Source organism: Numida meleagris, chromosome 2 (assembly GCF_002078875.1).
Source record: "Numida meleagris isolate 19003 breed g44 Domestic line chromosome 2, NumMel1.0, whole genome shotgun sequence".
NCBI lineage: Eukaryota > Metazoa > Chordata > Aves > Galliformes > Numididae > Numida > Numida meleagris.
In genome coordinates, this window is record NC_034410.1 from 85,686,517 (window position 1) to 85,714,329 (window position 27,813).

Sequence of the window (27,813 nt, forward strand, 5' to 3'; positions counted from 1 at the left end):
TAGAATAAAAGAACAGTCCCAACCATGCTTTTTCTCTGAGTATTGTGCTTCTCAGTATATTATGTAGTTAATATTGATTATAAATCACAGTGAACTCAATGAATGTCTTCCTACTCCTGTACCTCTCCATGACAGCCATTCTCATGTTTTTATCCAGCTTGGAAATAGTACTATTTTTATATTTCTTCTACAGAAAGATTGTGAGTTCAGTTGAGTTTTACAGATATAACAAAAACAGAAATAAACTGAACAATCTATCAAAGTACAAGATACTGAAAGCTATTTTCTTCTCATTAAAAAGAGATCAATAAATGCACATTAAACTAATTATCCTAACAATTGAATTTAGCATGGTAATAGGATCTGACAAAGGCTGTGGCAGTTGATCATGTACATTTTCAATCATTTAGATAAAGATTGAGTTACCATAAATAATTCTTCTCCCAAAATTAAAAAATGTTATGTACCTAGCTAAAAATAGACATTAAGCATTAATAAATGAAATCTTAAACAATTATGTGAAGAAAATGGAAGCTGTGCATTCATAATATTCTGAAAAATATCCCATTACAAAAGCTTGTTAGTAGTACATAAGGGAAAACAAAACATATGTATTAAATGAGGATTATGTTATTTTTAACATCTTTTAAAATTTAAATTTTAGGCTTATGAAAAGAAACATCTGGCAGGTCTGGAGGCTGACAGTCAGTTTGAAAAGAAAGTGTATATTTTGATGAGACTACACCTGAAGTACCATATCCAGTTCTTCTCCTGACTGCACCAAGGCAGACCTAACATACTGGAAAGAGTTTAACCAAGATGATCAAGGCACTGAAGCACCTGTCTTATAAGGAGAGTCTGAGAGATCTGAAAAAGTTCAACAGACAAGAGGAAGCTCAGAAAGGATATTATCATGTGTATAAATATCAGAAGGGAAAGTGAAAAGAAGAGAGAACCATGCTCTTTTCAGTGGTGCCCAGTGCCAGGACAAGAGACAATGGGCAAACGCTGGAACACAGGAGGTTCTATGTGAATATTAGGAAGCAATTCTTCACTGTGCAGATGGTGAAACACTGTCTCCCAAGGAGTTTGTGGCATCTACTTCCTTGGAAGTCTTCAAAATCTTGATGGGCAACATATTCTAGATATCCCTGCTTTAGCAGGAATTTGGACCAGATGACCGTCAGGGGTCCCTTTCAGCTCAAAGCCCTTTGAGCTTTCCCTCAGCTATTCTGTGATTCAGTAAAATGGCAAAGGCGGACACATTATCCACTCACTCCTTCTGCCATGAACCTGAACAAAAGGTTTTCTCAGCACAAAAGAATGGTGTATATTTGACATCCAGGTTTTGCATACTTTGCAGAGACTACCAAGTAAGGTGTGCAGTTTAGCATCACTTAAATGGTATCTAAACTTTCCCTCATTGCTGAGCTGAGATGGAGCTGAATCACAGCTCCATCCTCCCTTTTAGTTTTTATTAATTCGTAATGCATTTGTTCGTGCAAGAACCTCATTCTTTAGCACGGAAATGAATGCAGGCTTCCTCTTCCACCTTTTCTTTTGTCCTTCCATTGATGATGTGTAGCATAGAATAATTTTTGCAATACATGTTCCAGCATCAGATGCTATATAGACACATACAAAGACAAAATTATATTATCTGAGACATAATAACAGTAGATAATTTTTCTTTCTTTTTCCTATCCAGAAATTCTGGATATGATCTTGAGCATCAATAGTTGCCATTTTCTTTGAAACTAATAGAAAAGATATGAAAGTAGCTCAACCTTGATTTCTGCATTGCAAAAAGACCAGATTTGTACCTGGTGCTGCTAAAACTCTACCTCCACCTCTTCCTTTTAGGAAGCCCTTTTTCTTCTCCCATGCCACAATATGCTTTTGTTGTCCTAGAACAATTTCTCTCTTGATTAGACACAGCTACATGTGGCCTGAGTACATGAGACTGCACATTTCATTTACGTGACCAAAAGGACAAACTAAGAGCAATACAAAGCATGTGTGACAATCAAATAGGAACATGATAAAATAAGAATAATCAAAAGCAGTCTGATGAATGAGGTTGTAGTTTTCACCTGAGGACCTCACAACACTTTGTGAAGGCTAACTACTTAATTCTCACAGCAGCCTTGAGTTTGTAAATATTACAAATATATTTTAGAGGAAGACCTGCGTTCACTGAGCCATACTATATCACCAGGAGACCCCCAGAGAAGGCGGTTCCCCACAGGGTCTGTCAGGGTACGACTTGGCAGCCAGGGCCCATCCTACTTCCTCAGCCAGCAGCGGGGTAGTCGGGGCACATCCCTGCAGAAGGGGACAGGCCAAGACCAAACTGGAGTGTGGGCCTGCAGGTGTAGATGGATAGCCCAAGACCTACAGCCAGGCCCTGGCAGGGCCATGGAATGGCAGGGCTGGAGCTCAGGTCAGACCCGCAGTTCATCTTCATCAGAGGCAGCTCTTGGGTCAGCCATGGTGCCCCTGCGGGCACCTCTGCCTTCTCTTAGCAGCTGGGGACTGCCTCCAGCTTCTCTGGGGCTGGGCTGGCCTCTAGTCCCAGCAGTCAGACCCCAGAAGTGTGTGCTCAGAGCCCTGTCATTCACTGCTGAGCTCCCCTGGGAACTGCACAAATGTTGTCTACTTTTAAACGAAGAGACACCCACTGAAGGTGGAAACTGAAGTCAGGAAGGAAGTAATGTCAGTGCCATTAAATCACCCTTGTGCTGCACCAAAAGTTATATCAAGCAGTCCTGAGAGGCCCCAGAAACAATCCATCCCTTTACCAGCATCAGGATGGAGAATGGAAGCTGCACTCACCTCACAGATTCACAAATTCACAGCATTGTAGGGGTTGGAAGGGACCTCCAGAGATCTTCGAGTCCAACCCCTCTGCAAAGCAGGCTCCCTACAGTAGGCTGCACAGGTAGGCATCCAGGTGGGTCTTGAATATCTCCAGAGAAGGAGAATCCACAACCTCCCTGGGCAGCCTGTCACCATCAACAAGGACTTTGCAGGCTTCTCTGCCTGGCTTCAGCCTGTACTTGAAGAATGCTGCAGAGATGGAAAATTGACTATGGTTTTAGATAACAACTACCCAAAGACTACTGCCTTTCAGAGGGCATTGCTTGTGGACATATCATTGTGTCAGGGCTAAAAACCAACAGCAACTGGTATGTTTAATGATGACAACCTAGAATATCATGTTCTTTAAATTATATCCAGTTATTTTTAGTTATTTTGCATGTACATTTTTTAATAAAGTTGTATACTTAAAATGAATGCTGTCAATATAGTCTGTCAAAATAAACTTGCATTTTACATTATTGAATGTATATAGAAGAAATATTTGCAGAAGTCTTTCAAGTAATAGCATAAATGTATATAAATATAAATAATATGCTATTACTTGAAAGACTTCTGCAAATATTTCTTCTATATACATTCAATAATGATACAAATTTTCATAGCGATATTGTGATTAAACACAAGAAAAGTGAAAAATAAATGTGAAATCATAAAGTACATGGGCTACTCTGAAAGCAATGCTTCTTGTTTTATTCTGTTGGCCCATTATGTCAGAGGCGGATGTTGATGATATGGCAGTAGAGATTGAACCATCTTGCCAATATTCCATTAACATTTTGTTGTTGTGTGATAGATGGCAGCAGAGGGGTAATCTGTTACAATGGCATCTGACATGGAAGTACACATGAAGCAGAGGTGTGTCACTCAGTTCCTCCATGAGGAGAAAATGGCACCCATTGACATTCATCAACATTTGCTGAATGTTTATGAAGACCAGTGAGGCTGTGGGTGGTGCATTTCAGCAGTGACAACAGCAATGTGAAAGACAAGTTATGTTTGGTATGGCCATGTGTTACACCATGAAATGAAGAGAATCTTGATCAGCTCATTCATGCAAATGAGCGGATTACCACCAAAGAACTATGAATGGAGCTGAATATCAGCTTCAATGCATTGGAAGCAATTCTAGCAACATTAGAATATCGCAAAGTTGGCATCTGGAGGTTTCCTCGAATGCTCACAAAGGAACAAAAAGAACACTGTGTGCAAATTTGTCAGGACCTATTAAATCAATATAAGGCTGAAGGTGACAGTTTCCTGGATGACATCATTACCAGTGATGAGACATGGTGTCACCACTATGAGCCAGAGTCAAAACAACAGTCCATAAAGTGGTGACATGAGAATTACCCATCAAAGAAAAAGGTCAAAATGAAGCGGGTAAAGTTATGTGCATTGTCTTTTGGGATAGGAAAGGGGTGATCCTTCTGGGTTTCCTGGAACCCAGAGAAATTATCAACTCCTCCTGCTACACTGAGACGTTGACCTACCTGAAGGCTCAAACTTCCAGAGTCAGGACGGTGAAGAAGACAGCCTTTCTTTGCAACATGATAACACCAGAGGATTTGGTGCCTTCTGACTTTCATCTGCTCAAGCTGATGAAAGATGGACTGTGTGGACAACGTCATCATTTCAGCTTTTAAGCAGTGGGTCACCTCCATTGGTGCAGATTTTTACAACTATGGCATGCAGACTCTCGTTCACTGTTAGTGAAAATGCATACCTAAAGGCAGTGACTATGATGAAAAAGAGTGTTTTGTAGCTTTGATCTATCAAATAATGTTATTGTACTCTTTGTATCTATTGTAGTTCTCACGGAAATAAATAGGAAACATTACTTTCAGAGAAACCTAAATAATTTTATCTTTCCACACTCTATGTAATGCCATAATCTTGTATGCCTTATAAGTATTACACTATTCCTGGGCTCTCTTTCTAGTGAAACAACAGACAAAATATGTGTACAACTCTAAAAATAGTTCACTTAAGAGAACACACTACTTATAGGTTGCATAATGAAGCCTGTTTCATATTTGACTCTATCAAACCTATTCAGTCTATGAGATCTAAAATTTTCATTTTATGGCCCAGAAAATGTGTTATGTCTATAGCATAGTGAGATTTGTGTTTAATTGTAATAACACTTGTCTTGCAAGATGCAATACAGTCTTCATTTTGTTTCAGGCACTTGAAACAGACAAATCACCAAACTGAAATATTTATGTCATACAAGCTACAGGGGTGCCACATGAAGCACAGAAAATACCAGGCCAAGTGCTTGCAGTAAAGAAAAGCCTTGTCCACTCTGGATGGGGTTAACTACGTAATACTTTGTTCAGAGGGGTTGGGGTTGTGCTCAGGGGTGATACCTGAAGTGAAGATTGTTGTGTCAGATAAACACAACATATTTTCACAGGAAAATATATGTGATTTTGAGTAGCTATGATACCTACAGGGGTCTACGTTTCCAGTCATATTTGTAGGTATAACAGGCATTTTCATTGACTGAAATGGTCAGTTCATCTTTAGCATTTATGGCATTTTCAGCTATAGCACACTTAGAACTTCTGAGGACCCTCATTATCAAACTGATACAATATACCAAAAGGCAGGTCCTGCCTGAACAACCTTGTTGCTTTTTATGATGACATAACTGCATCAGTGGACAAGGGAAGAGCCACTGATGTCATCTGTCTGGACTTCAGCAAGGCCTTTGACATGGTCCCCTATACCAGCCTTCTCTCCAAATTGGAAAGATGTGGATTTGATGGGTGGACTGCTCAGCGGACAAGGGACTGGTTAAGAGATCATACCCAGGGAGTAGTGGACAGTGGGTCAATGTCTAGATGGAGATCAGTGACAAGTGATGTCTCTCATCCCTCTATACTGGAACTAGTGCTCTTTAACATCTCCATCAATGATATCAACAGTGGGGTTGAGTGCACTCTCAGCAAGTTTGTGGATAACAGCAGGTTGTGTGATGTGGTTGACACGCCCAAGGGATGGGATGCCATCCAGAGTGACCTAGACAGACTCAAGCAATGGGCCCAGGAGAGCCTCATGAGGTTCAAAAAGTCCAAGTGCAAGGTCTTGCACCTGGGTTCTGGCGACCCCTGCCATCAGTACAAGATGGGGGACAAAAGGATGGAGCACATCCCTGCTGAAAAGGACTTGGGGGAACTGGTGGATGGTAAGCTGGACATGAGCCAGCAATGTGCCCTTGCAGCCCAGAAAGCCAACCATATCCTGGGCTGCATCAACAGAAGCGTGGCCAGCAGGGTGAGGTAGGTGATTCTGCCTTTCTGCTCTGTGCTGGAGAGACCTCACCTGGAATATTGTATCCAGATGTGAAGTCCTCACTCAGTACAGGAAAGATGTGGACCTGTTAGAGAGTGTCCAGAGGAGGGCTACAAAAAATCATCCAGCGGATGGAACACCTCCTCTGCAAGGACAGGCTGATAGAGCCTGGAGAAGAGAAGGCTATGGAGAAACCTGATAGAGGTCTTTCAATATTTAAAGGGGAGCTACAAGAAGGAAAGGGCAGACTCTTTAGCAAGCTTTGTTGTGATAGAACAAGGGGAAATGGTTTCAAATTAAAAAAGGGGAGATTTAGATTGGACATAAGGAAGAAGATTTTTACAATAAGAGTGGTGAGGTACTGGAACATGTTGCCCAGAGAAGTGGTGGATGCCCCATCCTTGGAGACAGGATGAACTGTCAGGATGAACTGGGCTCTGAGCAACCTAATCTAGCTGTAGATGTCCCCATTCATTGCAGGGGAGTTGGACTAGATGATCTTTAAAGGCCACTTCCAACTCAGAAGTTCTATGATTCTCTCCTTGGTGTGCCAGAGGACACAACCGCTAGGGGCATTTCCATATGTCTATGCGTCCTCCCAAGGATTGGGTCATGTATTGCTGTTCTTATGGCATCTCTGGCAGAAACAAATTTACATTATCTCAGAGCTGAGATCCCAGTCTATCAAGAACTTTCACTGACCCTGCTAGACACTAAGGAAAAATCCATCAAGAGGACAGTGAAGAATGAAGCATATGGTGAGTTTGGGCTGGCTAGGAAGATATTATGCAAGAAACTTTGCAGGGTGGAAAGAAACCTGAGAAGGCTTTTTATAGGGTATTGGGATTGTGTTGCTGACAACAGAGATGTGGGAGAAAACAGCAAGGAGCCTAAGCACAAACAAAGAAGGAAGGTGCTTGTAAAGTTTCTCTTGCATAGAGACTACATGACACAGCACCATCATTTTTCATTTAAAATAACATTTACATCTTAGTGGGCTTTGCCTTTGCAAATGTCTTCAGTTTATGAGGCAAGGTATTGGGTAGAGGGGTAGAGGTGGGCTTACAGGAGTGGCCTCTGTAAGAAAAGTCTGGAAGATGCTGAACTTTCTATCAGTATACTCAGAAATCTTCCTTTAATTAATAAGATTGCCTGGTACAAAAGTGCTGTGTTCATTGTTCTTTCTTTTTCTATCTTTCTGTGGGTAAACCTTCTCAGAAAGCCTCACCCTAAGGAACATGGTTGATTATTATGTCCTTGTCCATAAAAGATGCAGGACAGAAGCACAAGAATGCTTCTAACCCTCACAGGGTATATCTTCTCTTTGCCTTTCTCCAAAATGAATGCTGCAGTGCTGTCAATGTTAGAATGCATCTAACAGAATGTATATATCTTTATCTAACAGATAAAGTAACAAACAAAAGAAATGGAAAAAATGTGTAGAGACAGCTTCTCCCTTTCATTAGCATTTATTAAGAATTTTGGATGTAAAAAGGTATTTTATGCCAATTTTATTTGCTCTCCATTGGCTTTGGCTTTGTTATGAAGAGATACATGGTAAGCTCTCTTAATTTCTTATATATATATTTAATCTTTGATAATGAATCTGTAAGTATATGCTCTTTGATATGACTGAAACTGACTTTTTGTTTGTTCAGTGACTGATGGTGGTAGATGAATCCAACATTACTTTTTCTACAAGGAACAATGAGGTTTTTTTTCTATTTTACCTTCAATAAAAGTACGGACATAAAAGCAATGTTTAACAAGTAACAAAATATTAGTTTTCTTTGTTTCACAATGATTCCATTTTTCAAATTGTAGTGCCAGTATGTAACATCATAGAATATATTCTTCTAATTTCCTAATTAAAAAACCATCAAGTTCAGACAGTGTCCAACAAATTCAGATATTGACATTTTATTAATTTGTGAATTGACATTATCAGCAAAGAGGGAGGTGAACCTATAGGGAACTCCAAATGGGGAGTTAGATAGGGAATCAGCTCTCTGGCTGCTACAGTGTAGAATAATTTTCCGTCAGTTTATATTCTCTTGAAATCTGGCACAGTTAACTGAGTAGAAAACCAGGAATATTTAGAATTCATATTGGTGTTTATAATATGTTCAATTTTGAAAGGTCATATCTTCATATAGATCTGCATTTATGAAGGTTCAGTGAGCCTTCGATGCTTTGGATGAAAAAGGGTGGGTTGACAGGCCTGATGAGATTGGAGTGGATTCAGAAAGGTAGAGCTATACCCTCAAAAATTCACAGGTGAGACATCTAACTCAGTGATCTTGGTGAGTGAAAAACAAATCTATGTATTTGACTTATCTCACATGGTATGGGTAGGCAGTAGGTGGCTGCAGGAGCAATGCGTGTGGGAGATGGTCACGAACCCCTGTACCAGTCACAGCCAGCTCCATATGGCTCGGCCATGAATGGGAGCAATTCATTAGGCACTAAAACTCCAACCAACCCTCTTCTCAGATATATCTGAGAGAGAATTGAAGTTGCATGGCTAGGAGGAGACAAAAAATGAAGGATAAGAAGAAATAGAGGAGACAGACGAGGATGCAAGGAGACACAAGAAGATATACTTGAAGATAAATATTGTAGGGGAACTGTTAGGTCACAGCTTGAATCAGTGGCTGAGCACTTGGTGAAAAGGTGTGGCTGGCCCAGGGAGCACAGGCAAATTATTTGCACCTGTGCTCTCCACATGACCAGAAGTGGTGGAGCCACCCTGGGCTCATATAAGGGCCAGCCACTGAAGGGAGAGCTTCTCTTGGACTTGGGCTGCTTCTTAGTAAGGGATGCTGTATAGGTATAGAGCCCTTTCACAAGTTAGGGGAGTTCAACTCTTCTTTCTGTATATGACTATTGGCTTACTTGCAAATATTTTGCCTCATATTACCAAGAACTGTCAGAAGCAATTTTACTTCTTCATGAGTGAACAAGTGTAAAGAGATTTATTTGGAGAAACAAAGTTGAGGAGTCATGTTGAAGGAAACATTACGGGGGCATGCCTGGAGGTGTACTCTTAATATGAAGTGCTCGCTGCTGGAGGATGATCCTTCTGAGAGGGTTGTGGCTTGTGCCATGCTGATGCTAGGGCACCTATGAGAGAACTACGGCCTATGGAAGACCTTCTGTGGAGGCTCTTGTCCACAGCAATCTCCAGGTTAACGAGGGGTATATAGAAGATCTGGAAACTTTCTTTCCTATGGTAAAAGATGAACTGAACTAATCTACCCACAACTATGATTTGAGAGTATTTTGAAGTTCTTAAAAACAACAACAACAACAACAAAACAAATCCTGCTTTTATGAAGAAAATATCTCCTAGTCAGAATATACAATATTATAGCTGTACTTCTCCAAACAGAGGCAGCTGAAGAAATCTGAAGTGTTAACAATGTTGGGGAAGTTATGAATTGGTTTCATAAGCCCTGTTTTCAGTAAAAAAAAATATGCTTTTTTTTCATTTTACTCACTTGGCAGTTTTTTTTTTTTGCTTATACAAGTGACGATAAAATTCCTTCAGTGCGTACTTGTAATGAACAGATTTTTGATAACTGAAAGAAGATGTAGAGTAACATTGCCCTTTAAAAAAAACAAACAACAAAAAACAACTTGACTCTTTAGAACATTTAACTAGAAGTTGTGAACAAGAAAAATGGCAGCTGTGTTATACAGATGCTAGGGTTAAGAATGACTTTTAGATGTTTGTTGTTTGGAGAACTACTGGAGATTTGGAACATTACAGAGATCTAATCTCAGTCCGTCTCAATAGTCATATCTTTACAGTCCTTTGACTGACATTTATGTTTGGCTTTCCTTTTAGATAGATGCTAATAACAATCATACAGTTCATTGCCAACATCCAGTGTAGAGAACTGGTCTGAGGTTGATAAATGAAGGGTTAGCATAACCAGAAATGTGTGGAGATGTGTTTAGTTGAACACTGACTGTTGCAACGTTCATGAAGATGTGCTGATGTAAGTATATGTAGGCTTTATATGGCATAAACAAGAGAAATGACTGGCAAGAAGGAAGCTCAAAACCTTAATTAAAATTTCTGTTGCTTGACATCAAATAAAAAATGAAATATCAAGTTAAGAGTTGTGTAGTGATCTTTTTTTTCTCAGGGGAGAAAAATCTCTTGATCTATTAATTCCATCAGTGATCTTTCACATTTCCATTTTTTTTTATTTTCTGAGTTATTTTCTTCAGGACATTTTAATGCTACAAAGCTAGTTTTCTGTGTTTGTTGGATGGTGAAGACAGGGTCAGCGCTGGGCAGAACATGGATGTTATTCCTATAGCTGGAAAAACTGAGCCGGAATATGGGAGTTTCAGTGTAAAATTTAATGTGAAGAGATTGACAGAAAATCTGTACTCCTTTTCATTCTGCTCAATTAAATACACTGGGATCTGATTTTCAGTGGTACCAAATGTGTGCCACTTCATTTGTCTTTTTCGGTAATAGCGAAATATTTTGCGAAGCAAATTTTGAAATAAATAGTTCTGCTGATTTTGGGGGAGCTTCTTAAAGAGAACTGACTAATTTTGATACAGATAGCTTACTAATTTTGTTTCTCTAGAGGAGTCAGATCTTGGATAATGTAACTGTAGTACAGAACTTGTGTTCTGAAAATGTGAAACCATTATCCCTCAGACAAAATTGTTCTTATTTGCAGCTGCAATTTATATGCAACCTATGAAAACAAAGCAAAGCCCTATGTGCTTTCAAACTATGACACCATAGGTGTGGCAGTAACAGCATGTATAATGGAACTCTCTAGGGCAGTCATTTTCTTCTGAAAATCATTTTTATAAGTATTTGATTCTAAAAGATATCCATAGGTATGCTTGAAATCTTTAGTTTATGAGTACAACAGTAATAATTATGACCAGAAACTGGAAAAGGGCTGTAGACAGCAGCCTCAAAATGCTGCTTGCTTCTCTCATAGGACCACTGTGAATGTAGAATACTGATTAATATTTGCAAAACACTTTGAGATCCTCACATAAAAGGAACATAGCAGTTCAAAGTATTTATTTTCACCAGTAGGGAATATTTGTGACTTTAGTTTCAGTGTCCATGTCTTTTAGGCTCCCATATGTTTCTAGAGCGCAATTAGATCTCAGTAGGTATTTCCTGAGAAAATCTTTTAAATGAGTAAGAAAAAATGAAATGAACTTGACTAGTTGTATATAAACCAGGCCTTTCTATCTGTGATGATGATACTGCGAGGTAACTGTGGTGTCTTAACAGTAATGGAGAAAAAAGCTGGAGTACAGATTGTCAAGTAATCTTTAGAAACCAATTAAATAAATTTTGTCAAACTAAAGAGGCCCTAACCTACAGGGAGAGCTAATAGTTTTATTTCAAATACAAAGTTACAGCTTAGTTTAGGGCCTCTGCAAGACGTCTAGTTCTTGTTGAAATAACCCACTTATAAAATGCCAGGATTGTTTTGTTTCTCTTTCTAGTTTTGTTTCACTAATATTTTAGTCAAAATTTTGCTTGGCTAACATGACAATGTGTGTGTGTTTAATTTCTCCAGCACTGTAGATATAAACTTTCTCCCAGCTAATATCACAAAATGTAACAAGGAGTTAAGTTGGAGTCACAAAGTCTGCAGTTCGTAACTTGACATCCTGTCTTTGCAGAGTCCACTCTGCAGCTGACACAAAGCTTTATTTAATGTGCTGCCAATCACTCCTACTCAAGTACAGTACCGTAAATCTTTGAATACTCTTTCAAAATGATTTTGTTTATATCTTTTTCTATTTAACCTGGTTTTCTCTTCCTATACTAGGGAGAGGTGTAAATCCAAACAGAATTGCCAGTGTTGGCTCCAAGAAAAAAATTGCCTTTTAAATTGCTTTCAACATCTCTCATGGAGTTCTTGTAGGAGGAAACTAGCTTGTGAAAGTATAAGAAACAAGCTATGAAGTCTCCATGTGAGCTTCATATAATCAGAAATGTACTGTTAAATATATTTATTTGCTACATATTTTAAGGATTGAGGTTCACAGATCGTTATTGAGGAGTTTAGCTATACTTAATAGAACCAGTAACTGGGGTATGTTTGCGTATTCATCTAATAGCTTAGCTGAACTTTTTGTTACTTCACCTCAGTTGTCCCTTAATGATGGTTCAACTTTGCCTGTACCCACATGTATTGTTTACTTGACTCAGTCTTCATCAAGCCCAGTTCATCTGATTCCTCCCTTGTCATTTTGTGACCTATTCACGTGATATTTAATATAACGTTTTTCTCAGCCTATCATCTTCAACTGTTTTGTGCCTTCTTAAAAGCTCTCCTCTTTCTTCTCCTTCCTGCTCCTCAGGTCTATTTGTCCTAGAGGAAAAACTCTTATCCAGTTTAACTGGACCCACACGAACAACCTGAGCTGTGATAGCAACATTTGTCATACCCTTTCATTCCCATTGGTTCCTATACACCTCCTCTAATCTCTCTCCTTTCCTCCCAGAATGACATTTTACAATATGGTACCACACAGTGCAGATAAAACTACTTCACTAAATGCCTTCTCTAATCCTAAACTCTGCAGCATTATATATTTAAAAGTTTATCTTCTTATCTTTACAGAGCTAGCTGATTTTCTTCTTGCAGTCTTACCTTGATTTTTCATGAAATCATAGAATGGCTTAGGTTGGAGGGGAACTTAAAGATCATCTAGTTCCAGCCTCCCTGCCATGGGCAGGGCTCCCGACCACTAGATCAGGCTGCCCAACCTGGCCTTGAATGCCTCCAGAGACAGGATACCCATAGCCTTTCTGGGCAACCTGTTCCAGTGCCTCACCACTCTCTGAATAAAAATTTTCCTTCTAATAGCTAACCAAAATCGCCTCTTTTCTAGTTTAAAGCCATTTCTCTTGTTCTGTCACTATCAGACTATGTAAAAAGTCAGACACAGGAGAGGAGCTCCAGCCCTTTGATTGTCTTCATGGGCTCCTCTGGATCCACCCCAACAGCTCCACATCCTTCCTGTACTAGGAGCTCCAAGTTTAGACACAGAACTCCAGAAGGGGCCTCATAAGGGCAGAATAGAGGGGATAATCGTCTCTCTCTCCATGCTGGTCACTCCTCTTTTGAGGAGCGCATGTGCTCTTGCAGCCCAGAAGGCCAACAGCATCCCAGACTGCATCAAAAGAGGAGTTCATTTTTCTCCTGGCTTTCATCTTTCCTTTTTATTGGTCTTCTACACACTGATTTAATAGTTTTTTTATCATCTCCTACTGATTTTTGATGGTATGTTTGAGCCTTGTCTTCTCTTTGCTTTTCAGTGGCAGTAATGGTAGCTGAGGCAAGGACCTGCTCCTCTCTATGACAAAGGCTGCTCTTTGTGATTCTTCATCCCAGAGATTTGGCATCCTGTGAGTTACGTCCCAGTGAGGAATGGAAATAATGTGAAAGCAAAAAACACAAGAGTTGATCTGGATGCTAACATTCCTTCTTATACGAATGTTCTAATCTACAGACACTAAAAAAAAACAACTATGCAATATCTGTTCTGCAAGAAAACCCTGTTTCCTTCTGATCAGAATAAGTACTAGCTTACCTCTCTGTTATCTTCTTGTCAATTGTAATCTGCCAGTACCAGGTCAACCTGTTGGGGATTTCTTCAGCTTCAAACTTTTTCTTAAAACTTTTTTTTTCCTCTCCTGCAGTCAAAAAGACCTGTGCCTACACTATGGGAGGAGTGCTCACAGTTAAAATTTGTCTTCACTTGGATAAGTCTTTGCCAGCCATTTTTAAGATTTTTAAATACTTGTTTGTGCTCTTTTCTATGTTAGTCCTCGTAATTCCCTGTAAAACAAAATTCAAAACATTCTCAACAAAATTCAATATCTTTAGATTTCTCATGATGGTCTATTTTGCCAGAATGCTTTTGAAGGTCTTGGTAATGCATTTATGTTGTTTCATTGTTTTCCTAAGACATGTCAGCTTTGTGTTTTCACTCATTCTCTCAAATGGTAGTGGGCCCATAAATTTTCTGGAGCATGAACTGTCTTTCTACTTTGTGTCTGTAAAATGCATAACTATAGGTTTGTGGACAACAAATATTGTACAGATATGATAATTGTGATGGAAGCAGCAAAAGAAGTAACAATATCATCTTAGACCTGATGATTTCAGAACTGGTTCTAGATCATGCTGCTAATTACGCTGCTGACACATAGGTACAAAAAAAGAGTTGCTAACCACATGAATAAACAGAATCAGCACTTTTGCAGCTGGAATCTGTACACTGGATGTTTCTGTAGCAAGTCAGAATCTGATGAGGGTATTTTTGTCCATGAGGAAAGAGTGGTGAGATTCCTCAGCAAGTGGTAGTATTGGTGCTGAAGTGATAGACTTTTGATTGGCAGTGAAGATGTCAAGAAATTTTCTATTTCTAGGTGCCTTCATGACTTACAGCTAAATGAAACTGTATATGAAGCTGTGATGATTAAACGTGTAATAGACACATTATCTTGCCAGGTGAAAAACAGCAAGATGATGAACAATGCATTGAATTTCATTAGAATAAAAATTGTTTAGGGGCCATCATGCCGTATAGCATGTCGTATCAGTGATCCGACAGTACCTGATTAAAGTAGATTTGATTAGTTGAATGTGGGAGTAGGGGACTGTTGGATTATTAGTAGTCTCCTTGCATGAGATGAAAAAAGATTATTTATCTTTGAAATTACCCAAAATTCATTGATAATGTGCTTTAAAATATTATTCTTAAAATGTTGCCATTCACACTGGGAAATCCTTGTACTTAGTGTACCCATTGAAAATCATATTAGCATTTCATATGCAAACAAAATATTGTAAAAATTATTTAATGACTGTCACCAGCTATTATAAGAATATATGAAATTAGCACAGTATGTATAAAGAAGTAAATAAAATGTAATGTTATCTTAGTTCTGTACTGATCATTTTTTTTCCTAACAGTCTCTCAACATTACTAAAAGTGCTAAGTGAAGGTTTTCTTATATATAAGGAAGTATTTTTAGTGAAATACTGTTACACGGCTTGGTTAGCAGGGAACCTAGTAAGGTGTCTGAATGCACATTTTAGCAATAGGTAGTGTTTGGTCTTAGATTATTTCTTTCAGATTTTGAAGGAACATCATAGTAAAACTGGCTTAATGGTAATGACTGTGTGTTGCTCAGTACTTGGAATAAAATTTGCTGTTGATGCCGTAATTGCTAGGGCATCTCCAGTCTATGGCCTGTTCTGTCAGTTACTTTTGCCTGAGCTACAGGTCAGTAAACTGGTTTGGTTTCACAAGAACAATGAGTGAGGTTTTCCTTGATCTTTCTATGTACTAGAAAAAAGTATATAATTTCATCTTGTATTTGGAAGGAGGCTGAGGGCAAGATCTCTAAGACATGATGTAAATAATTAATCTAATCTCTTCTTAGTATAACCTTATGATATTTTGAAGACACTTTAAGAAAAGTGATTTGTTTTTCATGTGGCTTACTTACTGTCTGTCTCAAAAGCTTTCATAAAGTGCTGAAGAGAACAAAAGCATTTGCTATAAATCCTTATTAGGGAATTTTTCTTTTCTACTGCATTCATACATTACATGATTTTTACCATTATATTTCTACATCTGTTATCAAATTTGAATGATCATTTTTCTGTTCTTCAATATATAGCTTCTAAGGATGTGCAAAAGATTCAATTAACACTGGAGGGCATTTCATAGTTTATAGAGGGTGGTAGATGAAAAAGTAAAAAGACTTGTCATCTGTAATGAAAGCCACTGCAGTATTCCATTCTTCATATTAATTGACTTTATTTTCTTGTATGATAATTTCAAAATGCTGCAGGAAGAAGTTGTGTCTAGGATATTGATTTTTTTTTTCTTTCTAGTACCAATTCTACCTATGTTTTCTGCTGGTATGTGGGCACATGGAGATGATATTTTATTGTTACTGGAAGGTAATAATTCCTCAGTGATAAATTCTTGTTAAACTGGTTTCCAGGAAAGCGAAAAAATCGAAATACTTGAAGAAAACTAGACTTCATAAATTGCACACACACACACACACACACACACACACACACACACACACACACACACACACACACAAATAATTCAGGAAGGCCTGAGACCCAGTTCTCACCTTCATTCTTTGTCATTTTTGATGGACTGGTTTTCTATTCATCCATTCATTCCCATCTACAGCTAACAAATAATTTTTGGTTTTCAAAACCAACACTGGACAGCAAGAGCAATTATAGTTGCATTGAAGAGACTTGATTCTGTCCACTTAAAGCTGAAATAGATGGTTTCAGAAGCGGAGTTACCTAGCCAGATTTAGAGGTCAGCAGTGTAAAGGGTTGAAATAATTCTTTTCCAGGTAGCAGAGAAATGTCAGCCAGTCTATAGTTAGATGTGATCTCGAGTAGTATTAATAATTCTATCAGTTCTTCCTCTCTTCTCATTTTTCTGCTCCCCAAACATACTTACATTTGTTCAGTGGCGAAAATGAGCAGCATTCACAGATAAGAGTAGAAAGTTAATTTTTTGTTTTACAAACTTAGTAGTTTTGAACCATTTACAGAAAGGGATAGAGTCTCTGTGTTCCAGTGAGATATGAAGTAACTGCTTGCAACACATCCTCAGTTACTGAAATTGAAATTATGACATTTTTTCTGCCTAGAGACCTTGAGAAATTTACCTGGCACTGTTTTTTCTTTAATTTTCTTTTTTAAAATTATTATTATTTTTATTACCGTACCAAACTTATCTCAGTAAACCTTTTCATCATATAGAATAAAATTAGTGCATCATCTTGGAATTTATGAGAAACTGCATATAATGTTGCTTATGAAATCGTTAATTCAGCAAAGGCCTCTTTTGCTCTCTTCATCAGTGTTCTGCAAAATACCCCTTTTCAGGCTGATGTGTTTTGGTGATATGTCTGATTATGGTTTATATTGTTATATTTTGATTTTATGCCTTTTACACTATTCTTATCTATCGTGTTCAGTGTAAAATTATTCTTTAGCAGTGTAAAGTTGCAATAAGATAAAAAAGTAGAATGTATATGTATATAAAAGCATATAGCTTCTTATATAAGACAATATTTTAAACTTCTTCAAATACAAGGAAACGAGCTTGTGTCAAATAAATGTTTTATAGAATTTATTTATTTTTTCATGATGGATTGGCAAGAACTTTTTATGTGCTTCAGAAACAGATAGTTGGAAAAGGACCTCAAAGAGTCCATTTTAACAATTTAAAATGAAAGACTTTTCTTGTCCAGCTCTTCATGTGAACTCAAATTAGCATTCTGTGTTCATCTTGAGCTTGGATAGATTTGAAGCCTTTCATGTCTAAAACCACATGATCAAGGGCAAAATCTTTTGCTATCACTGGAATCTGGAGGGGGAAACAAGACATGCACACGTGGCTTTATCACTTTGTGTTTTACTGCAGAGACCATGAAAAAAAATCTCCACTGTGTTATATTTAATTAAAGCACACTGCCCCCTTTTGAATTTCTTTTTAACAAAAAATAAATCCTTCTTCATTAGAGATGTAGAGACCTATGGTATGTAGTCTCTTACCACAATGCTAGTTTTAACTGTACTTTAAACAGCTTACAAATGACAGATTCTATAGAAAATAATTTGATAGCGCCATCATTAATTCTATTGAAGAATCTTAGAGCTGAGTCTAAGAATCATGCCTGAATATTGTCCTTCATGAAATATTATCTCCTGGATTTTCACCAGCAGGCAAAATCTATAGGAATTACAGTGCAACACAATTGCATCTTTTTTTTTTAGTTTCATCCAGTGCTTCTCATTTTTTGAAATTCTTCACTGAAATTTATTTGAAGACAAAAGAATTACCTACTTTATTAAATATATGCAGCCTAGCTGATTACCTACAAAAAATTATGTGTATATTTGTCCTGATGTTAAGGAAATATGGTCATGACTACTTTGAAAGTTGTTTGAATTTACAGATCACTGTGCCTGTGTCTAATTAAGGTGAAATAGGAAAACTAAAATTAAAAAAGGTGACAGAAGAAAGAAAACTGTATTGTAGAAGCGAGAAAAAATATGGAGAAATCAAATATGACAGTGAATAAAGAAAGAGTGAAAAGACACAAAGATATACACTCTGGAAAGCAAATTCTGAAGTCTATGTGTGAGTAGTTCTGTGTACAGGCACATATAAAAGAAGTCAGGTCCTTCTATCTTAATATGTACCCATAAAAGATTTATTTTTATGGAAAAAAATAAAAACAATGATAAAAAGTTACCTGAAGCATCCATATGTACAGAATAAACTTGCACAGGCAACTCAGATTTACATTTGAAGGAAAAACAGAGCAGTAAACTGACAAAATTTTGAGAATGAAATATATTTTTCAGACATTTCAGAAGGTACACATTAGGTAATTCACACTTTACTGCAGAGAAATGATGCTTAGGAATTGTAGCAAAATTAGGAAGGCTTTCAACAATTTCTGATTTTTCTGCTGGTGTAAGTCAAGCACTGAAAAAAATCTAGGCTAAAATTTGGAGTATCTTTTGAGCCAATATTGAAAAGTAATTTCTCACTAGAAAGAAGGCACTTGGATCTTTGACTTTGATTTTTATCCTTTTTACACTACTTGTCAAGTGACCATGATTGAGACCTGAAGTTATTTTTGGAGAAAGCTAATTGTAGCATGACTGCTTGACAAAAGTGGAAAAAACACATCTTATTGCATTCTGCAGGCAATTAGAACAGAAACTAATAACAATTTTAATCCTTCCAAATGGAAATAGCTTTACATTCTTTGTAGAACTAATTCTGAATACGCAGTTGCATTCAGATTTTAAGTAAGACAAATCATTTTAAAAGAGTAAGAATTTTAAATAAATGTACATTAACTAAAGTATGCACTTATAAAAATATTTTCTATGAATTATTCACTAACAATAGGCTCCAGATAGCTTGTTTACAGGGGTCTGACTGTTTCAAGGCAAATCCACAGACCTCTCCTAACACCGTACTAACTGTAATATTGTCAACAACTATTACTAACCATAATAGTGTCAGCATCCACAGACATTGTGAATTTTCCTCTACCAGACTCTTTATCTATAGACACAATTCTGTAATTCATGCTTTGAAAAAGACATAGGGCTTTTGTGCATTGTGCTTCATTAATCTTATGTTGAACTTCACAACAATTGTGAACTTTGCAAGGGTCATTTTTTATGATAGCTATTTCACAGTTCTGACCTGGTTTTTTAACCTTTGGAGTTCATATTTCAGAAAGATCTGTGGGTGGAGAGGGGACCTGCATGGAGTTGCACTGACTTTAGTGATGCTCAGCTGAAGCTCAGTGTCACCACGGGTCTAATTGCAAGTGCTTTTTAAATAGGAATGAACACAGGAGGAATAAGTACAGCAGGATGATCTGCTTTAGAAAGTTCAAATTTAAAGATTTCCTCCCTCCCTTCCTTCAGTCATAAGTGCTGTACAATAATCTCACATTTTGATAATGAAAATACATAAAAACAAACAAAATGAAGAAAAAAGGGAATTGCTGCATTTGGGGTCTCAGGAAGAAAACAAAGTTTGGATAGGCAAACAGTGGTCTTCTGAGGGGGAGGTGGATTTATTTGTCCTTGCCACTTTTAGTTTCTCTCTCTATTGAAATGAATACTGCATTCCAGTTTTTCATATGTATATCTGCACAGGTTAATTTCTTTACAGATTTCTATTATTCATGTATGTGCATTTTTATTGTGATCATTGTTTCTAAAAAAAAAAAAAAAAAAACTACATTAGAGAAAATGTAGTATTGCATAGAAAGGCTGTTATTTTTCAAGACCTTGCCAAGCATATATAGCAGCTGATGGAATGTTGTTGCTTTTTGGAGAGAATGTCTAAGTGAAGACTCACTAGGAAGAAGAGCATGGGTAAACACTACTCATTCTTTTACATTGTTTAACTCTGTGAAGTGCTGTCTAGGAAAAGGCCAGCACAAAGACTGGAAATGGTTATATTTGAAGCTGGAAGCTTAGGTTCAGAAGTCTTCATGAGACTAATAAGATCCTTCATAAATCTCACTCCCACAAAGCAGATGGAAACTACGACTGGCCAGGAGTATTCTATGTAGAATAGGATTCAGAGGAATATATAATGCTTTTGGTTAGAAGAGACCTTAGAAGGTTAGAAGAGTCTTAGTCTTAGTCTTTAGGTTAGAAGAGATCATCTAGTTCTAACCCTCATGCCATGGACAGGGGCACCTTTCACTAGATCAGGTTGCCCCAAACCCCCTGATTCACCTCTACTCCTCTGTTTACCACTTTCTATCCAGCTCAGGTTGGACATCAAGAGCAGGTTCTTAGCCAGAGGGTGGTTGGGCACTCGAATTGGTCCCCAGGGCAGAGGTCATGATACCAAGCTTGCCAGAATTCAAGAAGTGTCTGTACAATGCTCTCAGTCATATGGTCTGATTTTGGGTGGTTCTATGTGGAGCCAGGAGTTGGACTCAATGATCCTTATGGGTCCCTTCCAACTTGGGATATTCTGTGATTCTATGAATCCTTAAAAGTCTGACTATATAACATTGTACAAGTGAAAGATAGATGAAGATATAGAGTTTAGATCTGTTAATTTATTATCCTTGTTTCTGGCAGTTCCTTGGTAGCCACTGGGGGAAGATGAGATGGTAGACTTCACTGTTTACTGCCATGCTTCTGCCTGGTACAGTGGGACACTTTTTTTTATTACACAGTTTGAGCATCGTTTCTTTTAGTTAATCTGCCAAGGGCCTAGTGATGAATCATTCTTGAATGAAAGCTGTATCAGATGAAGACTGACATTTGTATATTTTTATCTTTGGAGTCTTGCCCTCATTTCTCACATTTGATACATACACAGAACTTCTTGGCTCACTGCATCCATGCCCATCTGTTGTAGTGGCATTATGCCCAGCTTTCACAAGTTGGTCAGATGGTTCTGTGTGATATAGATGGTGATAATTCTAGGGTAACTGTCTCCCAGACACTGGAATTCCTCCCTCTGGAAGACAAACTGAAGTATCAGTATTTCAGGGGTCACTGCAGTGCTTACACCCTTCAGCTTTAGTGTACCACGGAACAACTGAAAATAGCAGACAGGGAGACATAAACTTCTTGGGCACTATGATGCTGTACCCAAAGATACTTGGAAAAAAGATTCAGTGATCCTAATGAAGACTCTTATTTTCATATAATGGGGAAAGAATTTCTGCAAACTGTGTTTCTGAACAACATATGTTTGTTGTTCTACAACATCTACAACTATCTATAACAATCTACAACTATCATTTATGCCTCAGCATTATACATCACCATAGAGATAAACTCCAACACGAGGACCACTGCAGTCTTAACAGGTTGTGATGTTTGCAGGTATAATTCTTCAGACTAATACATTTTGTTTAAACAAACAATAATTGTCTCTTTGTTTATGTGACAACTGGAGTGAAACCTCATCTTCAAGAGATGAATATAATCACAGAGAAACAGCACATCTGTAGGATATTTATACTACCCAAGTTTTATCCCTTTCTATAAGGCTATTAGAAATGTTGCAAAAATAGCAAATCTCATTGGCATAACTGAGCATTAGCTTGAATTCTGAGACAGTTAATGTAATATTCAAAAAATGGAAGATTTTTATTGGATGTTAGGGCAAAGAGCATGAGAGCAATATTTCTCTTATTTTTATTATATATAGTTTTCTTGCCTTTATTAGTCAAAATTCTAAGTTTTGATCAACTACAGATATCTGCAAAAAAAACAAAGGACTGCACTATCTCATAGATTTTAGGGAAAGATGTGTTCTGACTGCCTAACTCTTATATGCAGGACTAAATGATTTGTGTTTCAAGACACAACCTGAAATTTAGTTTCAAGTACCTCCGCCCTTCTAATTTATACAAACTATGAAATAATAACGTGTCTAGCTTTCTTTCTAAGTTCTGTAGCAGGGTTATGTGTAGCAAGGTCATAGGGAATATGAGCAGGATTTAGACCACTGTGAAACAGGTCAGTTTTACCTTACTAATGATGTGTGGAAAAGGGTAAAAGAAATATTTGAGAGCTCCTACAAAGTAAAGGAAGATAGAAATCAAGGAATTTGTTAAAATTATATGAATGAAAATGACACACAACAACAATACTTACGCAAGTTTTTAAGTACAACAGAGTTTTCTCTTGCAAAAGCAGATGTAATCTGCATGTGCAGATTATGTTGTGTCCTTTATCATGCTTCAATCAGGATGAGGATTGACTTTTTACATGGTCTGATAGTGATAGGACAAGGGGGAATGGCTTTAAACTAAAAGAGGAGAAATTTTGTTTGGATGTTAGAAAGAAATTTTTTACTCAAAAGGTGGTGGGGTGGTGAAGAACACACTGCCTAGAGAGGTGGTGGATGCCCCATCTCCGTAGGGACTCAAGGCCAGATTGGATGGAATCCTGAGCAGCCTTATGTAGAGGTTGACAACACTGTCCATGGTAGAGGAGTTGGAATTAGATGACCTTCTATTATGAGAATGCCTGCAACCTCAGTTGGTGTTTTGATAACAGTGAAGAACATAGTATAAACTATGAGTCTGAAGAGTCCTTTCCCATTGGATGATTCCTGAAATATCTCAAATCTGTGAAATACATTTTATTATGCCGGAGTTCTCGGAGCTTTTGAAAGATAACGATAACTCCTCTAAAAAAAAAAAGAAAGAAAAAAGGTACATATAGAAACAAATAAAATATATGCTCAAATATTGATCATTAAGTATCAGCATTAGTTCCCATCTCATTCATTTTTTGAGGATGTGAAAGATCAGGTGGGGATATTTCAAAGTCTTTCTGCACCATCCTAAAAAGTGATATCTGGATTTTTTTTTAAATTTACTTTCCATTTGATTTCACTCCAAAATATTGCTACTAAAGCCAGAATTTTAAGAACAGGGAGATGAATGATAAATGAGAGTCTGTGGGAGGGAGGGATGGAGTATTTCCTTGTGCTGCAGTTCTGAAGATGGTGCATCTCAGACCAGTTATACTAAGCCTTAAAAAGAGCTTGGTATATGAGACGATTAAGAGATTTGCCTCCTTTTGATTTTTAATCTTCAGAAAACAAAATTGATCCCTAATGAAAATTGTCACTTTCTTTTTTCCAGAATACATTAAGTTTCTGTAACACCTTGCAGTGCCAAGGCTTCTCATTTTGCCTCACTGCTCTTAAAAAGTCCATTCATGTGGGCTAGCAGAAGCCTTTATTATATTTCACTGCTAATCTATTCTTCAGTTAATAAAACCATAGGTGGTAATCCACAGTGTTTGTGTCCCATTTCTGTGTACAATATGTGTGTAACTGTACTGGTGCACAGAATAGTCAATGGACATTAACTATGTTAAACAAGAAGCATTGTACCCTCAAGCATGAACCACAGATTCCCACAGAAATTCTCTAAATCAAGTGTTGAGTAGATTTTTGTCTTCCTGGCTATTTTGTTATCTCTGTTGTAAGACTCTTGGTTTTTTGGCGGTTCTGAACAGATATTGTGATAGTCACCATAGTAAACAGCTCTCCTATTGCATTTTGTACTAGGATATTGAACATTTTCCTGAGCAAAGTGCAATGTGATGCCAAGTATTTCCATCCCCTGCAGCTTCTTACAAAGGGAACCAGTCCACAGCTTGCTAATAGAGATGGAGGAGCTCTTCCTTGTAAGCTTTCAAAATAATCCATTTTAAAGGACTGTTTCAGCATAATGAATGCTTGGTGACTTGAAATCCCAGTGGGTTTTGAAGAAACAAATACTGTACTGTACATGCAGAATCTGTAAAATTTGAGCCTTGCACTTGAAGTAATGTAGATGTATCCTAGCAGTGATAATAACAGCCTTTTCAGGTATAGAAGAACTAATTTGTAGTTATAAATAAGAAACCAGAATAATTTGTAATTTACTATTTCATAACCTTTTATACATTTGTAATAATTTAATCTATCAAACATATCCACTCCATAGGTACAGATGTATGATGTACATAGAAGGAAAATAACAAACAAATGTTCATGATTAAAGAAGCCTTATGCTTCTCTGTTTATGGTGTTTAAAGACTGAAACTGTGATTGAAGTTTACTGGCTCTGTGTGCGGCTCTTATTTTTTTTCTCTTTCTCTTTGTTAGGTTAATTCAGCTTCAATAACAAGCCTTTTCTGTCCTGCTACCAAATACCTCCAAATGTACAGCAAGGGAAAGTGGCTTTTCAAATTAAGGGGAACAGTGAACCAAAACAAGAACACAATAAAAGAAAGAGCAGGGTGATACATGTAAATGATGTACTCACTGGGAACTAACAGTGGTAGCTTGCAGTGAAGGGATTTAGCTTTCTTGTTAATTCAGCTGATAGGGAGACAGGCATATTTGGGAAGAGGCTTGGCCAGGTTCCTTTACTTCACAAAAGCTTCAGTGTTTACATCATCAGGGGCTTTGGGATTCTTTAAAAACTTGTTAGTTTGGTAAAAATGTGCAGCTAGTTTGGTAAAAAGGAAAATCACATTTACATGATGAACATAATCTGTCTCCATTGATATTCATACTTTAATAACAAACACATATCAGATGAAGTCTCTTGAGTATTTTAATTTTAGCAGAATAAGGAGTAAACTTCTTTCTGTAACTCTGCTATGTCTTACATAGTTCCTTTAGGAGTCCAGCAATGCTTTTTTTTAGAGTAAAAAAGCCTGACCAATGGGGGATGCATTTGTTGGCCTGCTTACTGTATGCAAGTTTCTTCTGCATAGTAACTGCTTATGCTACCCTACTGGAGAGGGATTAAGATGTTTTATATTCTGTGTGTGCATTGGAGAGGATGTGTTTTACCTAATCTTGTTTAGCCACCATGCAGACAGCTTTGAGGATTTTTATTTTTTTTATCCCAGTATCCTTTAAAACCTGCAGATCTTTGGAAAGGGAAGGTATTTCCATTTCTTTCGTTTGCTTTTCAAAAGTGCAGAGCTTGGCCTTTATCTTGAGGACCAAAGAAGAAAATACTAAGCATGGCACTCCTGCCTACAGGCTTGGTACTTGCTAAATGTTTTGGCCAATTAAGTGTAGGTGGGAAAGACTGAACTGCTCTCAGAAATTTGTCTTCATTTTGTGTATGAAAGAAAAATAATATGTTCTAAAGCTCTTTGATGATAATTGGATATAATATAGGTCTACAGATCCAATGTTCTCCAAAGTATAGCAGATGCTCATTGTCTTCAAACAGCCACATCTGGCTTCTTTTTCAAAGCAGTGTCTCAGTGTTGAAGGATTGATTCTTTCTTTTTTTTTGCTGGTTACTGTGTGCATGCAGAAGTAGAAAGAGGGGAAAGAAAGAAAGTAAAATGATCACCTGAAATGGTGGGATTTCTTTTGGAAGTGGAAATTTTTTGCCCAAGTCTAAAATCTTTTAAAAGTCTTCAAATACACCTCAACTACTTGAGCAAAGGAGGAATTGCAAGAATGCCCAAAGAGTTTGTAGTGCTTGAGAGATATTAAGGTAAAAAGTAAAGAACTTGAAAGTTTGGAAGTATGCTAGAGGGGTACAGATGCACTAGGAAAGACTACACGATTTTTAGAATACAAGAAAAAATAACTAGTTTGTTTCTTATCTATCCTATGTTGCCACTACCACAGTAGCATTTTTATTATCCTGATACTAGATTCTCATATTTGTATTCCTCCTTTGGGATTTGGTTCTGTACTTTTGCAGTCCTTACACCAAACATGCTGCCAATCTTTGGGAGACATGCATCTATATACACACAACTTCATATGTTTATAACAAAAATAATTCATTTTTTAATTACAGCGTAGTAAGGCCGTAAGTGAATGTGGCCTTGTGACCAAGGCTCTAGGCAAATGACTAGGCCACTGACAGTTGCATGATCTGAGCTTAGTCTACGTGGACAAGATAGGCAAAACTACTGGACATGAGAACATACTGGACATGACATTCTTGTTCAAGGTGGTTTATCAGCAAGTGGTGCATCCTCTGGGGAATGTTTACATACTAGCAATTCTGAAATGGAAGAAATTCATAACTTGTTTTCAAAGGATATTTTTTTGTTTAGCAGAATCCTAAATTGAAGAGAAAGGCCTCATCTTATGTCCTGAAGTCTGTAACTTCTCAGGGATTTTCTTTCTGCCTTATTAGATGTATAATGGAAACTCAGCTGCTATTCTAGTTTGAGTAAGTTTTATTTCACCTGAAAGAGTACAGATGAAACTATTTAATTGCTAGCTTATTTCATGAAAGTTCTCTTACTACAAAATCTTTTGAATCTACTTTTTATCTAACTGTGTAATATATAAACCTTAGGAAAAGATCAATTCAAGAGCCAAAAATCTACTTAGCAGAAAATCAATGAAATCCCAGATAAATTAAGACTGGCATAGTGCTGTGCATTTGCAGAAGGAAATTACAAGAGGAATCACTGCATGTTAGACGAGCACTGAAAAACCTATCAAGGGGCTTCATTCATTCTCAGTATGAGTGAATGATGGATGGAGGCCTCAAGCAACAAAACCAGAAGGTTAACAAGACAATGGGAAGATAACAAATAAGAAGTCCTTTAGCTCCAGAAATGAGTAAGCAGACTAAAAGATAGAGGAAGGTAAGACTGGAAATGACTCTTTAGATCAGTAAATCCAGTCTTATGACATCTCAGTCAGTCATGTCCTAGATTCTCTCTTAAAACAGGTTTAAACTTGATAGTTTTTGTTGAGTTCCTATAAACTCTTCACTGCCATGCTAACTGAGGTGGTCAAATACTGAAGATTGTCCAGAGAGAGTGTGGTGTATCCATCCTTTGAGACAATTAGAATCTGACTGAGCAACCTGCTCAAGCTGACCCTGTTTGAGTAGTTGAGTTGGTCTGTACGAGCTCAGGAGGCATTTTCAAATCTCAGTAGTTTGATTCTTTGGTTAAAAGTTTTTATGCTTCTTCAGTCTTTACTGCTCCTACCATTCCAAAATATTACAAGATAAATTGAAATCTTGTGTTCAAATTATTCTCAAGTCTATTAGTTTTTGTGCCAGGAGCAAAATAAAAATTATTTCTTCCATTCTACACTGGGGAGGTTAATCTTCCAAAATCTTCCAAATCTTCCAGAATGATGTAGACTGAGATTGATGAAATAGTGAAGTTAATGATCCCATTGTTCTTACGTTTCCTCAGTGAATTACCACAGAAATGTGTACATACATTTTTAATGATTTCTTGTTAGGGCACAAATTTCTCCAAAATTACCATTATCTCCTAAGTTATGAGAAAGTTTCAGCTGACATCATAAAAGCAGTGAAAACTGTTATAAGATTTTACTCAAATGACACTTTGGGGAATTTGATTTAATTATCATGAGTGTGGAAAATATTTCCAGTAAGTCAACCTAAAGATGTAACTCACATTGGTATGAACATAGCCTTCTAAATTCAGCAGATAACCCAGAGATGATGATTTAGATAGTGTGCACATGATTCCTAGGTACTAAAAGGGAAGTAAAGCACATATTAACAGTGGC

The 27,813-nt window shown here is 37.3% G+C and overlaps 1 long non-coding RNA gene across 20 annotated transcripts in view; it reads left to right on the top strand.

Moving 5' to 3' along the window:
• Positions 6,783–27,813, top strand: part of LOC110393728 — a 108,230-nt gene continuing 87,199 nt past the window's right edge. For 15 of the 20 annotated variants that reach the window (XR_002435138.1, XR_002435140.1, XR_002435146.1 and 12 more), the window contains exon 1: positions 6,783–6,938. This is a non-coding gene — a long non-coding RNA (uncharacterized LOC110393728). Of the gene's footprint in view, positions 6,939–13,507; positions 13,598–16,100; positions 26,483–27,813 lie in introns of all 20 variants that reach the window. The other 5 variants (XR_002435148.1, XR_002435153.1, XR_002435151.1 and 2 more) reach the window with 2 other exon arrangements.